General features: G+C 38.7%; 1 protein-coding gene across 2 annotated transcripts in view; it reads right to left on the bottom strand.

The window, feature by feature from the left end:
• The window catches only part of ASB5 (ankyrin repeat and SOCS box containing 5), an 86455-nt gene that overhangs the window by 69030 nt on the left and 2452 nt on the right, over nucleotides 1-14973 (bottom strand). Inside the window, exons 2-3 of one of the 2 annotated variants that reach the window (XM_055135081.1) lie at nucleotides 13994-14039; nucleotides 13696-13778 (exon numbers count right to left, since the gene is read on the bottom strand). The gene's annotated coding sequence lies outside the window, so the exon portion shown is untranslated. The remainder of the gene's footprint in view (nucleotides 1-13695; nucleotides 13779-13993; nucleotides 14040-14973) is intronic. The other variant, XM_055135074.1, reaches the window with a different exon arrangement.

Raw genomic sequence — 14973 nt, 5'->3', positions numbered from 1 at the left:
GGTTCAATCCCAGGCACCTTATACGGTTCCCTGAGCCCACAGGTGTGATTCCTGAGTACAGAGCCAGGAGCACTGAGCTCTGAGCACTAAGCTCTGAGAACTGCCCGTATGGCCAAAAAAGCGACAACTAAACCTACATGGAAAGCTAATGAAAGACTGCTGCAAAATCAAGGTAGCATCGTAATAGCTGGTGTATAGACTAGGAAAGGACAGGGTTCGGAAGATATTACAGTAGTCCAGGTAAGATAAAGGAAGTTGAAATTGACAAAAGCTGAATGAAGTGCAAGCTATAGTAGTAGAGTTGTCAGAACTGGGTGACTACCTGGATAGTGAAAGAAAGAAGGCAGTAAAGGGAATGTCACAGATCTGACACAGCTTTATTTTAGATATGCACTAGGAGACTGAAGACTTTTGTGAAGCTTGGACGCAACTGTGCAAAACAGAAGTACCAGGAATAGATTCCAATGCTAAGGATCTTATGAAATAATATATGTGCATTTTTTCCAGAAAACTGTGCCCCCCAAACATGTCATCAGTGCAACTGAAAAACAAGACCAGTGCTTTTGATGATTTCCATGTTTTGGAACAGTACATATAACACAAAGTGTTTATTTAAATTGGCATTAAATTATTGGCAGTAAGTCACCAGCTAGCACTTTGTAACTAACTGAGAATTTACATTGTAAAATAAATCAATTAAAAAGCAAGAAAACATGGTTTCTGCTCATTCTACTATTTCGGTAAAGGCTCAAAATGTATTTCATTGTCCAGTTGAAAAGATAATTCTAATGTCACAAAATGTCACTGTTTATTTATTTTGGATTTGAGGCCATATCTGGTGGTGCCCAGGGACTACCCCTGGCTCTGTGCTGAAGGATCACTCCTGGCGTGCTAGGGGGACCATACAGAGGTATCGAGAATTGAAAACCATATCTGTTGCATGCAAGGCAAGCACCCTACCTGTTGTACTATCACTCTGGTCCCATCATAAAATTGTCATTAAGAAAAAAAAAAACAGGGGCTGGAGTGATAGCACAGCGGGTAGGGTGCTTGCCTTGCATGAGGCCAACCCGGGTTCGATTTCCAGTATCCCATATGGTCCCCTGAGCACCGCCAGGGGTAATTCCTGAGTGCAGAGTCAGGAGTGGCCCCTGTGCATCGCCGGGTGTGACCCCCCCAAAAAAAACCCCAAAAGAAAAAAAAAAGAAGACACAAGTTCAGCACTTGTATATGACAGGAATAAAAATGAGTAGTCAGTAAATAGCTCCAGAAGATTAGGAATCAGTTTTTGGAGTAGGCTTAGAGTAATGTGTAAAAAAATTACAAAGCTCCATCTTAACAGTCTTTCCTAAATATCTAAGGTATCCTACAAGACATGCGTGATGCTCCTGATTGCAGAAAACAAAACTTATGCTAGAAAGAGGTTTATTACAGATATCAGAATTGCCAGACAATCCCAGGAAACAGAGGTGAAGCATGTCTAGGCGAACATTGTATTAACACCTCCCAGGACTAGAGAAAGAACTGGCTTTATCTGTCCTCAGAACTAGATTGCCGTGACCATGGTCAGAAGGTCCTGTTGCCAGCAATGAACACCAGGGCTGCACCACCTCTGCTGTGATTCCAGCAGCTGCATCACAGCTAGAATCAAACGAGCTGATCAAACTCGAAATACCATCCTGCAAAGAGGCACGGCAGCCTCCAGGTAGCTAAAGCAATCCATCAAATCAAAGGTTCATTAAACTGTATCTTTGTGAAATCGAAGTTATATGTCTGTTGTCTAGCAGAAATGACTGCTGGGATATATACATATACAGTGTTATACCTAATTTATCTGTTTATTCATAATATATGTTTGTTCATAATACCTATGTATTCTATGCTGGGGAGACTAAATGTCCAATGCGGAGAACCATCATCTCAAGGGAAAAGCTTTGGGAAAAACCAAACATATATGACAGATGTTCACACTAAGTAACATTCTAAAATGTTCATTCCAGATTAAGGTCTATAGACTCCATCAGCAGGATACTTAGTTTTTCACAGAAAAAAAAACATGTACTGACCAATGAAGTAATCATAAAACTTCGGCACAAAATTTATGCAGATATTTGATATAGAATGTTCCTTATGAAAAATGATCTTTAGAGAAGACAAATAATATTTTCATTAATAAAGCAACTATTTATTTGCTTTTCAGCAAAGTTGGATACTATCAAGTTCCAGAAAAAAACTGTAAGTGATTATTTGAGCAGATTGAACAAAGTTATTGCCTAGGAGATTATTTGTGACATGCCCAATGTATACACCACTGATAGTACTAATAAATTCTTAAGAGGTTTATTTGTTCAGCTGGAGAGAAAGCTTAGTAAATATGAAGCTTGCCTTGCACATGGTTCAATTCCCAGCACCAAAAATGATTCTCTGAGCCCTGTCAAGAGGAATCCCTGAGTACTGAGCCAAGAGTAATACCTGAGCACTGAGCCAAGAATAAGACCTGAGCACTGATAGACCCAAAAGCAACCCTCTCCCCTCCCCCAATACAAATAATTTTATTTGTGGTACAGGTACAAAATTACTGATAGTATTAATAAAATGGTTCCTTTATAATTTTACAATGTTTTATAATAGTTTATTCTTAGATGAATCAGACATGGGGAAGTGTTTGAATACTGACCTCAATAGGTCAGTCTGCTGAGATTGGGGTTTTATATTTTCATGGTTTGGGATATTTCCCTCAGTAAATTTTCAGAACATATTTACTATAGTTTCTGGTAGGAGACTCTATTCAAATCTTTTCTATCGTAACAATGAATTTGCATATTAGTCAACCTTCTTCCACACCACAGGCTATTTTATTACAATAACTTTACAGAACAATTATCTTTTTTTCCCCCACAGTTACAAAGTTGTTCATGATTGGGCTTATATCATACACTGTTCCAACACCCGTCCCTTCATCAGTGCACATTCCCACCAACAATCATCTTATTTTTTTTTAACAAGTATTCTTCTTTGTTACTAAACATTATTATATCAGGTAGCAATGAAATGAATAATGAATAAGTCCTCATCAAGGATTTGGAGAGCTATATTTAAATATCTCAGATGATTATTTTCCAGCCAGCTGATGAAGCAACATTTGGGAACTGTTGTTCTAGAATATCTTTGGCCCCTATATATCAGAGGATATAAGACTGTCTGGACTAGCATTATAATGTAGCCACATGCTATTTTAGCTTATAATTGGTTGTTATTTAAAACCTGGAGGTGATGAATAAGGAGATATAGCTTATAACAAGATTAGTGATATTTTTTCAACTATACTGAAGTCACTGAAAATGAAAACCTATTTTATTTTTTGAAGTGACAGGTTATGGCAATAATCATAAAGCCATCATTTTATGGCATTATTCTTTCAAATAACATTTCATATGACTTGCATCAAAGTTATTATTTTCTACCCAATTCATTTCAGATATAAAGCACCCTGATCACAGTAAGGCAAGTAACATGTCATATCCAAGCTTTTGTTCATTAGGAGACAGTATTAGTTGCAATTTCAGATTTTACTTATGAGAATCACTGATTTGGATAAAGAATGATTCAGTAAAATTTGTATAGTAACTATTTTAACTATTCCAATGCCTGAGAGTCAAGATCTATAAATTAGATAGAAGCAAACGGTCAGGATGAAAGAAAAACAAAGAGAACTAGCAAATAATAACCTTACTAGAATAAATATTTATTTTTTTATTTAAAAAAGTTAAAAAAAATTTTTATTGAATAACCGTGAGCTGGACTGGAGCGATAGCAAAGCGGGTAGGGCGTTTGCCTTGCATGCGGCTGACCCGGGTTCAATTCCTCCATCCCTCTTGGAGAGCCCCGCAAGCTACCGAGAGTATCCCACCCGCACGGCAGAACCTGGCAAGCTACCCGGGGTGTATTCGATATGCCAAAAACAGTAATAACAAGTCTCACAATGGAGACATTACTGGTGCCTGCTCGAGCAAATCGATGAACAATGGGAGGACAGTGCTACAGTGCAACTGTGAGCTACAGTTACAAAGCTTTCATGTTTGAGTCTGTTATACAATAATCGAACATTCATCCTCCACCAGTGTACATTTTCTACCACTAATGTCCCTAGTATGCTTCCCCACTCCTCCATCCCACCCCTCCCCTGCCTCTATGGCAGACAATCTCCCTCTTACTCTCTCTCTACTGATAGAATAAGTATTTCTTGAGTGTTGTAATGTGGTTAGAATATATGGAAATCTCTTTGTTTCTGTGTAGCCAGAATATATAGAAATATGGAATATGTGAAGTGGTCCCGAGTAACTTTTATGTACTATTATTATTCACAATACCCCTGGTGTGTTGCCCCCAATTTTTATGTCACGGCTCTACCCCCCCAACATGACTTGATTTGGAGATACGGCTTTGTGTGGCCTGAGCAGGACAGAGTGAAAGTTCAGTAGGTCATCCTGGAGACCCTGTGTGAGCTTTTTCTCCCTGAGTGCATGTGGGAAAGGGCCATGGAGACACACGGAAATGCAGCCATCTATATGCCACAGAGAGTGGTCACTCCAGAAACCAACCACGATAGCAAGATGACTTTGGAATTTTAATCTGAGACCTATGAGAAAATACAATTCCATTGTTTAGGCTAGCCAGTCTGTGGTATTTTGTTGTTATGGCATACTAGAGCAGTGGTTTTCAGACTTTTTAGACCCAGGAACCTGCACTAGATGGAGGATTGAATGGCAACAACTGTTCAGTGGGCCTTAAGAAAATTTCTGCAGTCCAGCAGTTAAAAAACACTGGCCTAGGGGGAGAGAGTACGGGTGATTAACTGTCAAGCATCTGAGCCCAGTTCAATCCTTGTTACTACGTATGGTCTCACAGGCACTACAGAATAAAGATTAACCCTGAAGCACAGTTAGATGTGGCCCTCAAATTAAAAACAAATTAAAACCAAAACCAAACCAAACAAAAAACAATGACTTAAGAGGACTGATACATCTCTATTGGGTAGGAGTATAAGCAGCTCCATTTTATAAGTAACAGTAGAAGCCCAGGAAAGGGATATGTGTGTGTGTGTGTGTGTGTGTGTGTGTGTGTGTGTGTGTGTGTGTGTGTGTGGCGGGGGAGGGTAGGGCAGGGGGAGCTGGGGAAGACAGTCAAAGTCCAAAACACAGACAGGAGAATAATTTTCAATAGACTAGATGACTATAAAATGAATAACACTAATCTAGAAGAGTCTTGGGAAATACTATATGCAAGAAAATTTAAAACACAGATAAAATTATAACATGGCCGTATGACTTAGACAGTAATCACACTGCTAGATTAGAAAACCAGGCAGAGGCAATCTTGTGGGGAACGTTAGGTGGTTCAGAAGAGCATAGTGGGTCTTTAATTTGTTTTTGTGGTTTGAAAGTTTCAAACCAGGAAGAATTTTCTAGCTTGGTTTGGGAATACCAAAAAAAAAAAAACGGGAGTTACAAGAATACGAAATTTGAGACACTGCATGTCTGCATGTAGGGCGCAATGTCTTTCCAAAGCTGAGGAAAAGGACTGCATCCTATTGTATTTAGAGTAAGTCTAAATTCTTTCACATGGGCTAAATTTGGAGCATAACTTCAGAATTATCCAAAGCAGAACATTCCTGAAAGTGGAAGGGAATCCTATTACAGTTTTCCTAGAACAACACAGTCATACTAGAGGAGTTCTGGGAAAATGTGCATATGTACCTTTGACACAGGTTCCACACAAAATGTCCCATTCCCAGTGTCCCCCCCCCTTCATTTATCACTTACTTTCTTCCACTTGTCTGAACATGCGTACATCCAATTCCAGTCTGTTCAAAGATACAATGAGCACTTTTTTTTTAAATGTATGTGGAATTTTATTTACAAATATCATATTGTACACAATACCTGAGTCTGAGAAAACACATAATAAACAGTGAAAAATAGGGTATGCCTAGTACTTTCCCAGTACTGTCCTTTATGATTGTTTTCTGATAATTTTCATTTTTAAAAAGGTTCTATTAAATTATTTTTATCATTTCACAATAGTACAATATAATTGTTTTATGATAGCACAGCGGGTAGGGCTTTTGCCTTGCATGTGGCTGACTGAAGTTTGATTCCTCCGTCCCTCTCCAAGAGCCCTGCAAGCTACCGAGAGTATCCCGCCCGCAAAGCAGAGCTGGCAAGCTATCCATGGCATATTCGATATGCCAAAAACAGTAACAATAAGTCTCACAATGGAGACATTACTGGTGCCCGCTCAAGCAAATCGATGAACAATGGGACGACAGTGCTACAGTGCTACTGTACTATCCCACCACCAGGATCTTGCCAGCATTAACCCGACTTCCTTCCTCCCCAGTCCAGCACCTCAAATCACAGTTTTTTGATCATATGTCACAGTTGTTTCCATCAGGGACAGTCTAATATTTTCTCCTTTGTTTTTTTTATATTCCAGAAATGAGTGAAATCATCTGGTGTTTGTCTTTTTCCTTCTGACTTACTCCACTTAACAGTACTTCCTCTAGTTCCATCCAAGTGGCAGCTAACTACAAGCTTTCATCTTTTCTCATAGCTGAGTAGTATTCTCTTCGTGTGTAGACCACAATTTCTTTATCCAATCATCTGTTACTAGGCACTTGTGCTGTCTCCAGACCTAGGAATGGTAAATAAGAAGGCAATGAACACAGGTTTGCATATGTCCTTTCAGATTCATGTTTTGATTTTCTTAGTGTAGATATGTAGTGCTGGAAATGCAATGCTAAATGAAATCTCTATTCTTTGGCGGCAGCGGCAGCAGCCACGCGGTGAGAGCCACCCTCTAAGACCCCTCCACCAGGAGGTAGGACTTTCTTTAGTGACGTAGCCTGTAGGTGGTCCTGGGAGGGGGGGGGTTCCCGGCGCGCCTTCTGCCCAGAGATGAACCGGGAGCCGCGCCACGAGAAGCAAACCCTCCGCGCCTATTGACTGTGATCCTGAGGTCTCCTAACCCATTTTGGCACCAGAGCGGATTCTTGCAGCCATCCATTTTGACTGTGAACTGAGCTAAAATATTAGAAACCCAAGACTCAAAGTCTTCACTCTTAACAATGAAGAGTAATTATTAGATGATGCCTATTCAGCAGGCCTGATTGTTGGGGAAAATTTCCAATCAATAATAGTGAGTTCTGTATGAAAATATGGAATGTACTCAATATATATAGAGAATAATGGGAATATCATTAGCTACTTAGATGGGGAGTGGGGTGGGAGGGGGGTGTATTGGGGTTCTTGGTGGTGGTACGGGTGCACTGGTGAAGGGATGGTGGTTTAATCAGTATTTGACTGTGACTTAAACCTGAAAGCTTTGTATTTTTTTTTTCTTGTTTTCACGGTGGTTCAATAAAATATTTCTTTAAAGAAAAAAAAAACAAAGAAATCTCTATTCTTTATTTTCTGATAAGTCTCCAAGTCATTTTTCAAAGAGTCTGAACCACCAATCCCATGAATAATGAATATATCTTTGCATATTATTTTTTGCCATAGCCTTACCAGCACTTTTTTAATACAAGACTTTTTGATATAGAATATTAATGCTGATGTGGACAGAATTTAAAACCCTGAGAAAAACCTTGAAATGTATGGGTGATCAATGTCCAACCAATGGACAAAGTGTGAAAAGTGGAATAAGGAGAGGCTCTTCAACAAATAGTGCTAGGAAGAATGGAGAACCACATGGAGTAAATAAATAAGTAGTAAAATTAAAGCCCTGTCTCACACTACACACAAAGGTTAATTCAAAATGGATTAAAGACTTTGATATCAAATTTGTTTCTAGAAAATACAACTGAGGAAAACAGAAAACATAGCAAGAACTCTCCAAAATCTTGACCTTAGAGGAGTCCTCAATGAAACAAACCATTAGCAAAAAACACACAAGCAAAAAACCCAAACAAATAATAAAAAAAACCACACCCCAAATCCAAAAGGACATCAAACTTAAAAAATGTCTTCACTGTGAAAAAAAAAATAGAATAAAATAAAATACACCTCAGTGATTGGGAATAAATATTCACGCATTACAAGAGGACTAATTTCCAAGACTCTTAAAGCTTCACAAAACCCAACAACAATCTACAACCCCAACAAAAATCGAGCAAAGTAGACAGTAGATAATAGATAGTTCCTCAAAAGATTATGTCAACAGGCCTATGAAATCCCTGTTTGCATTTCCCTGACCAATGTAGATGATCAATGAAGATGATCAGGGAAATGCAAACCACTATGACAATGAGATTTCACCTGAACACATTCTTGTTCAGCTCTTGCATGTACAAGAGCTGGCTAGTTAGCTAATACATTTCTGTAGCGATCATTGTTGATCAGTTAGTCAGCAGCCTTCCCCTTGTCTTCTTTCCTAATTGCATCACAACTTTGCCCAGCTGCCCCTCCAATAACCTAGACAATTCAGAGAACCCGACGCACATTCTGACTGCAGCAAGAATAGGCAAGAACTGAGAATGTCAACTGGCAGGCATATGGCTCTGCCTGAACCCGTACCAGAGTGTCCTATTTTGGAAGGGCATATGGGCGAAAGTGCTCTCAGCTGGAGGTCTGAGAACAAACAGACCTTTGTTTAACCTCATTAAACAGAAGCAAGAAGGAAGAGGGTGAAGGGGCGGTATGGTGACAGGGGTGGCGAGCCTTCTGAATCCACACTGCTTTCCATCTTCAGTATGTGGCTGTGGATGCTTAGCCATGACATTAACATTCAAGCAGCAGAAAAGACGAAGGGATCAAGGGAAGACATGTTTGGGTCTCTTCCAGAAATTACCATGATTCCACCCATATCCCACTGTGAAAACCTAGTCAATGCTGAAATGTGATCTTTATTCCAGGTGGCTACACACACACCCAGCTGAAAATTCAGGGTACGAAGTGTTGGTGAATTACAGTGGCTCTTCTGTGGCTTCAATAGCTAGATGAGAAAGATTTCCTTTTTAAGCTTCCTCTCTTTCCGATTCATGCTGCATTGGAATAAGAATGCAAGTGATCCTAGATAGAACAATCTTTAAGTGAGGAGAAACAGACCTCTTTTTTTTGTCTCTGGTGTCTGTTTAAGTTTGTTTTGTAGCTGCACCTGCTGTGCTCAGGGCTCACACCTATCTCTGTGCTCAGAGATTACTCCTGGCAGGCCCAGGGGACTCTAGGGAGTGGGCAGGTCAGCCATGTGCAAGGCCAGTGCCCTGTCCACTGTACTATCCCTCTGGCCCTGTTTCAGGTGATTTTTTGATCTCAAAAATCAGACTCACCATTCAAAGGAAACTGATACTGTGGACACCCAAGCAGAAAGAAGAACCCAAGTTCCTGATGACACAGTTGAGTGGCTGAATCCGCCCAACATGACGCTGTCCCACCGTCCCCTCAGTGAGATAAGAGATTTCCTTATTGTTCAAACCACTGTGGTCCACTCTCTTTGTTAGATAGCTAAATGCATTTCAACAGTGCTCCCTTTAGACCTGCCTAACCAGTCAATCTTAATAAAGTCTTAGTGAGCAACTGCTTCTTCGTCATCACAGCCCTTAGTACACTTCCAAATCCTGTGTTACTTATTTTAAAATCCAACCCCTCGAGGAAGCTAAAAGCCAGGATCTTCCAGAGACCCAGATTGCCCATTTTGTTCATTTTCATCTACCCAAGTGAGTGAAATGAAAAGGCTCTGTTGAGCATGCCATCGTTTTGGGAATAAAAGGCAGCGACCCTCACAAAGATGAGAAATAAAGAGTCTCATACATTCAAAGGTCATTTATACTAAGTGGAAAACAGGAACCATGTGAAGTAAGGGGCAAGGACAGTTTGGGGGGGATCATCTTGATTCTGAAGACCTCTGGCATCTGATGCTTTTTATTTCAGCTACATCCAGGATTTCTTGCAAAGCTGCAGTGTGATTCCAGTTTGAATACTGGGCTACTTATTGCTTGTCTGAAGAGGAACGAGGCTGAGATCACAGAAGACTGTCACAGCTGCTGTTTTCTTTTGGCATCAGGGATTTTGAGAGCCTACCAGGGTTTCCTAATGGTTTCTTCTGCCACGTTGCACTGTTAAGGCAGTATTGCTTGCACTGGAGACAGTAACTTCCTATCAGAAATGGCAATCCTACACATACCTGACTGCAGAACAATGGCTTTTTCCGAAGGGTACACTTCTAAATCATTTTTCTTTCTTTCTATTCTTCCTTATCTGTTCTGCTAAACTATTTTCTTATTCTTTCCCTCCAGGTCATAGGAAATAATTTAAATAACTAACTCAATATTTCATATCTATAGGTAATCTCTCAGGTCTTTTATGTGCCACTCTGAAATATACTACTAAGTTCTCCACAATGCATACACGGCTTTATACAAGTGCCGCTTCTTGATATCACCAATGCCATTCTTTTTATTCATTGATATTTTTATGCATGAATATTTATATTTTTATTCATTACTGTTGTTACTGTTTTTGGCATATTGAATACGCCATGGGTAGCTTGCCAGGCTCTGCCGTGCAGGCGAGATACTCTTGGTAGCTTGCTGGGCTCTCCGAGAGGGGCGGAGGAATTGAACCTGGATCGGCCGCATGCAAGGCAAACACCCTACCCGCTGTGCTATTGCTCCAACCCACAGCAAACATTATTTTTTCTAATTGAATCATCAAGAGATACACATTTACAAAGTTGTTGATGGTTGCGTTTCAGTCATATGTTCCAGCACATTTCCACCAGTGTATACCCAGGTTCCCTGCCATCAGTCCCCACACCAATGGGGAAAAACTAAAAGCCTTTTTTCTAACAAGACAAAGTTGCTCACTTTTGCCACTCCTATTTAATATAGCCTGGAAACACTTGCCATAAAATTTCGGGAAGAAATGTCCATAAGGTATTATTGGCGCCTGGTCGAGCAAATCAATGAGCAATGTGATGACAGTGACAGTGATTTTTATTCATTAATATTTATGTCAATGCTTTTATATTTAAAGGTCATTGTTAATAAGCTGCCTGGGGAAAAGTATAATCATGGTACTGATAATTGTCTTTCAAAATATTAGTTTAGGTAAAATCATTTCATATTTTAGCAATGACAACAGTAGTAACTTATTTACTGAGTGTCTATATTATTACAAGTATTATGGTGGGTGGCTTAATTGGTAATACATACAGCAAAATCCATTTTATCAGGAGACAGAAATGTATACTGAAGGTTACTCTAGCTGATACAAATAAATAGTTGAAATAACTCAGCTACAGAAAACTACTTGAATTTGAAAAAAATCTAAAGCATATATTATATAGATAGTGCTTATCAAATGATTATAGTGTAACAAATATTCTATCAAACAATAAACCAAAGGATAAAAGAAAGCACGGTCTGCCTCAATTGTCAGTTTTACATTATTTCTCTTAATAAATATTATCAGATATGATCGGAAAGCAGGGAGATAACTCCAGTGCCATTGAAATATGCCAAGATTCCTCCCAGTGGTCTGAAGCATTCAGAGGGCATCTTGCTTTCCTTTAAAGGCTGAGAGATCAATCCTCAGACACCAACGGTCTCTGGAATAAATTTTGCTTTGTCCTCAGGGATGCTCAATAAAGCAGTCTGGCATGTGCACATACGGCAGGCAAAAATAAACATATGAGCTAAACCTGTCCTGCAGGCTAATAGCAAGAGCATACAGGTGTGTTAAAGTTCGAGCACTGTATGGCTGCTTCGAAAAGGAAGTCTGCAGCTTCGAATAGAGCTCTGAGGAGACATGCTCGCATCAAAAAAGAGTCTTGGTTTTTCTGTAAAGTCTTGGAAGTTGACAAGCTGGAACTCAGATCCAAAAGCATTAAGAATAAATAGAAAACAACTGCCTGAGACTACTATTCATAATGCAAGTATAAAATTACATAAAAATTTTGATATAGATGAAAGGAGAAACAGAGAAGACACATTGAGATTAGAAACTTAAACATCTCTCTCAATCCAAGAAAATCAGTTACAAAAATCTTGAAAGGGTATAGAAACATAAATGACATCATTAACATGGTAAACTTCATATATATCAAACTTATCTCCCACGAATAGAAAATGTATCAAGTACACATTGAATATTCATAGAAATGAAATGCTTAGGTCACAAAGATGAATAGAATTGTAATAGAAGAATAATAGTCTAAAGGATAGAAATAAAGCAAACAGCATTATCTATATAAAGAAAATAAAACCAGTTATTATTTTAAAATACTAAAAGACAAAAGATCCTTCTTCCTGTAAGTTTACACACACTCATAAATACATGCACAGACACACGCACACGCGCGCGCAAACACACACACACACACACACACACATAAATGACACTTCAAGGGAGAAATACAAAATTTAAATATAAAATAGATTTTAAGATTCAACTAACACAGCTATCAAAACAATAAAAAAGATATATCAATTAAACATTTAATCCTTTAAGTCAATAAACCAAGGAAAAGTAGATTAAAAAGTTAATGAGTAAGAAAAGACAACAGTAGAATTAGAAAATGTACAAGATAGTTCTTTGAGGGCTGGAGTGATAGCACAGCGAGTAGGGCGTTTGCCTTGTATGCCGCCAACCTGGGTTCGATTCCCAGAATTCTATATGGTCCCCTGAGCACCGCTCAGAGTAATTCCTGAGTGCAAAGCCAGAAGTAATCCCTGTGCATCGCCGGGTGTGACCCAAAAAGTCAAAACAACAACAACAACAACAAATAGTTCTTTGAAAAGAATGAACAAAAAATAATAATAATGATAAAATAAAAAATAAAATAAATTATGTATATCACAAACAATTAGAATAAACATTAATTACTGTCTAAATAAAAGAATAGCATTTTATGGAAATTCCTATTCAATTATAAAGATAATTTAAATGCTACTTAAACTAGTCCAACTCACAGTAAAAATGAAAACTTCCCATTCATTTACTAATTTGCATATAAGGTTACAGCCCTCCCCAAAGAAAGAGATCAGTTTCGCTTATGAATATTTATGATATTAAAAGCCAGGCATTAGATCTCAAATGGAGTTACTTATGCTAAGCCCTGAATCACATAACTTGGATTTAACTTAATTGCAGTTTTGGCCTTTGCTAGAAATGGAATCCTCAAACAGCCACTCAAGAATCACTTGGTCAGCACTAGTGAGCAATCTGCTTGGTAAATGTCTGCCCTCCTCTAAAGGAAAGTGACCTTGCCACAAATAATCCAGGCCGGCAGTATAACTTCCTTGTTCCTGACCCTTTCTATCTATAAGTCTTCCATTTTCAGATCCTTGGGAATTCCTTTCTATTTGCTATTTGGGATGCAACCTATTTTGTGAACCATTAAATAAGGCCAATGCGAGTTCTAAAATTCAGTTAGTTGACTTTTCTTTCTTTAAATAATGGCAAAAGTATTTTTTTAAAAATAGGAAAGAAATCCTGAGACCCAATAAATCCCAATCCCAAATTTATAAATTTATCATGAACAAGTGATATTTATTCCCAGATGCACAATAGTGCAATATCAGGAAATGTATTTATACTATTCATCGTATTTCTAGGGTCTTTGTTTAGGCTGCTCTTAGTGACTACCCAACTCTGGGAAACTCAGAAATTGTAAACAACAAAATTGATTTCTTACCACTCTCTGAGCACAGAAGTCCAGAATCAAGCTACCAGTTGATTTAACGTCTGGTTCCTAGACGAGCGTCTTCTCTCTGTGTTCTCAAGGGATGGAAAATACAGAGGATTATTCTAGAGTCTTTTCTATAAGGGCACTAATTCTAGTCATGTGGGCTTCACCTTTCACACCTAATCCCATCCACCACCCCATCTCCTAAATATTCAACCGTGTTAAAAAAAATTCAATAATATTGGACAAATTTCCTTTATATCAACCTCTCTGTAGAGAGACATTGTGTATGCATTACCATACTCACATCTATATTTCAAGTCAGCATCTTGATGGAGAAAGAAAATTTCCAGCTAAAGTTGGGAAAAAGGAAAGAGTTGCCATTACTTCCATTATTATTGAACATTATATTAGAAATGTTAGTCACTGCAAGAAAGAGAAGACAATTAAAAACATAAGAATTGGAAAAGGTGGGTTGAGGGAGATAGTGTGAGGACTGAACTGCATGGCTTCTCAGGGTCTGAGGGTCTGAGTTTGATGCCTGCACCACATGTTCACCTTTTGCTTTGGCCCTAGAAGACCTAGCACTGGTGATAATCAGAGGATTCATCTTCCAAGTCTGTTCTGCAGGGCTGACTATTGGCAGAAGTAGACCCTGGTTCTCTAAGCATCGTGGTAGAGCTGTACTTCTGCAAAATGGAAAAAGCATAAAATGTTCTTTAATGCACAAGAAATACAAATGATGGGTCTCATTCCCCTGACCCTGAAAGAGCCTCAAATGCAGCACCATTGGAAAGGACAAGTATAGTTAGGCTTCTAAAATCTCAGGGCTAGGATGAATGGAGACATTACTGAGACCGCTCAAGAAATTTGACGATCAACAGGATGATGATGATGATGAGGATGAATACACAAGCCATAATGGAATGATTTAAAAATCGTAAAGAAATAATGAAAAAATTGGAGTGGGCTAAAAGAATTCCCTCTTCCATCCCTATCCTGTTCCTTTTGTGAACTCATTTGTTTATGGCTCTTCCTGCCATTCAACCTCTAAACCATCTATCACAGTATTGATTTTATTTGTACCTTCACAATCTTGCTTTCCTCCAAATAAGGGTGGCCGACCCCAATCCTTATTTAAGCTGTCGCCAAATAAAAAATGTTATCTCTGAATTTTCTTCCAGTTTTCTCCCCACAGTTGTCATAGTTGCTTAGTTTCAACGTATAATTTATTAATGACTGCAGCTAACTGAACTGTTAACGCTAATAGGAAATATCCCATGATAC

The sequence above is a fragment of the Sorex araneus genome, chromosome 1 (genome assembly GCF_027595985.1).
Source record: "Sorex araneus isolate mSorAra2 chromosome 1, mSorAra2.pri, whole genome shotgun sequence".
Taxonomy (NCBI): Eukaryota; Metazoa; Chordata; class Mammalia; order Eulipotyphla; family Soricidae; genus Sorex; species Sorex araneus.
Note: the sequence above shows the minus strand (reverse complement) of the source record. Positions and strands in the feature narration are given on the sequence as shown.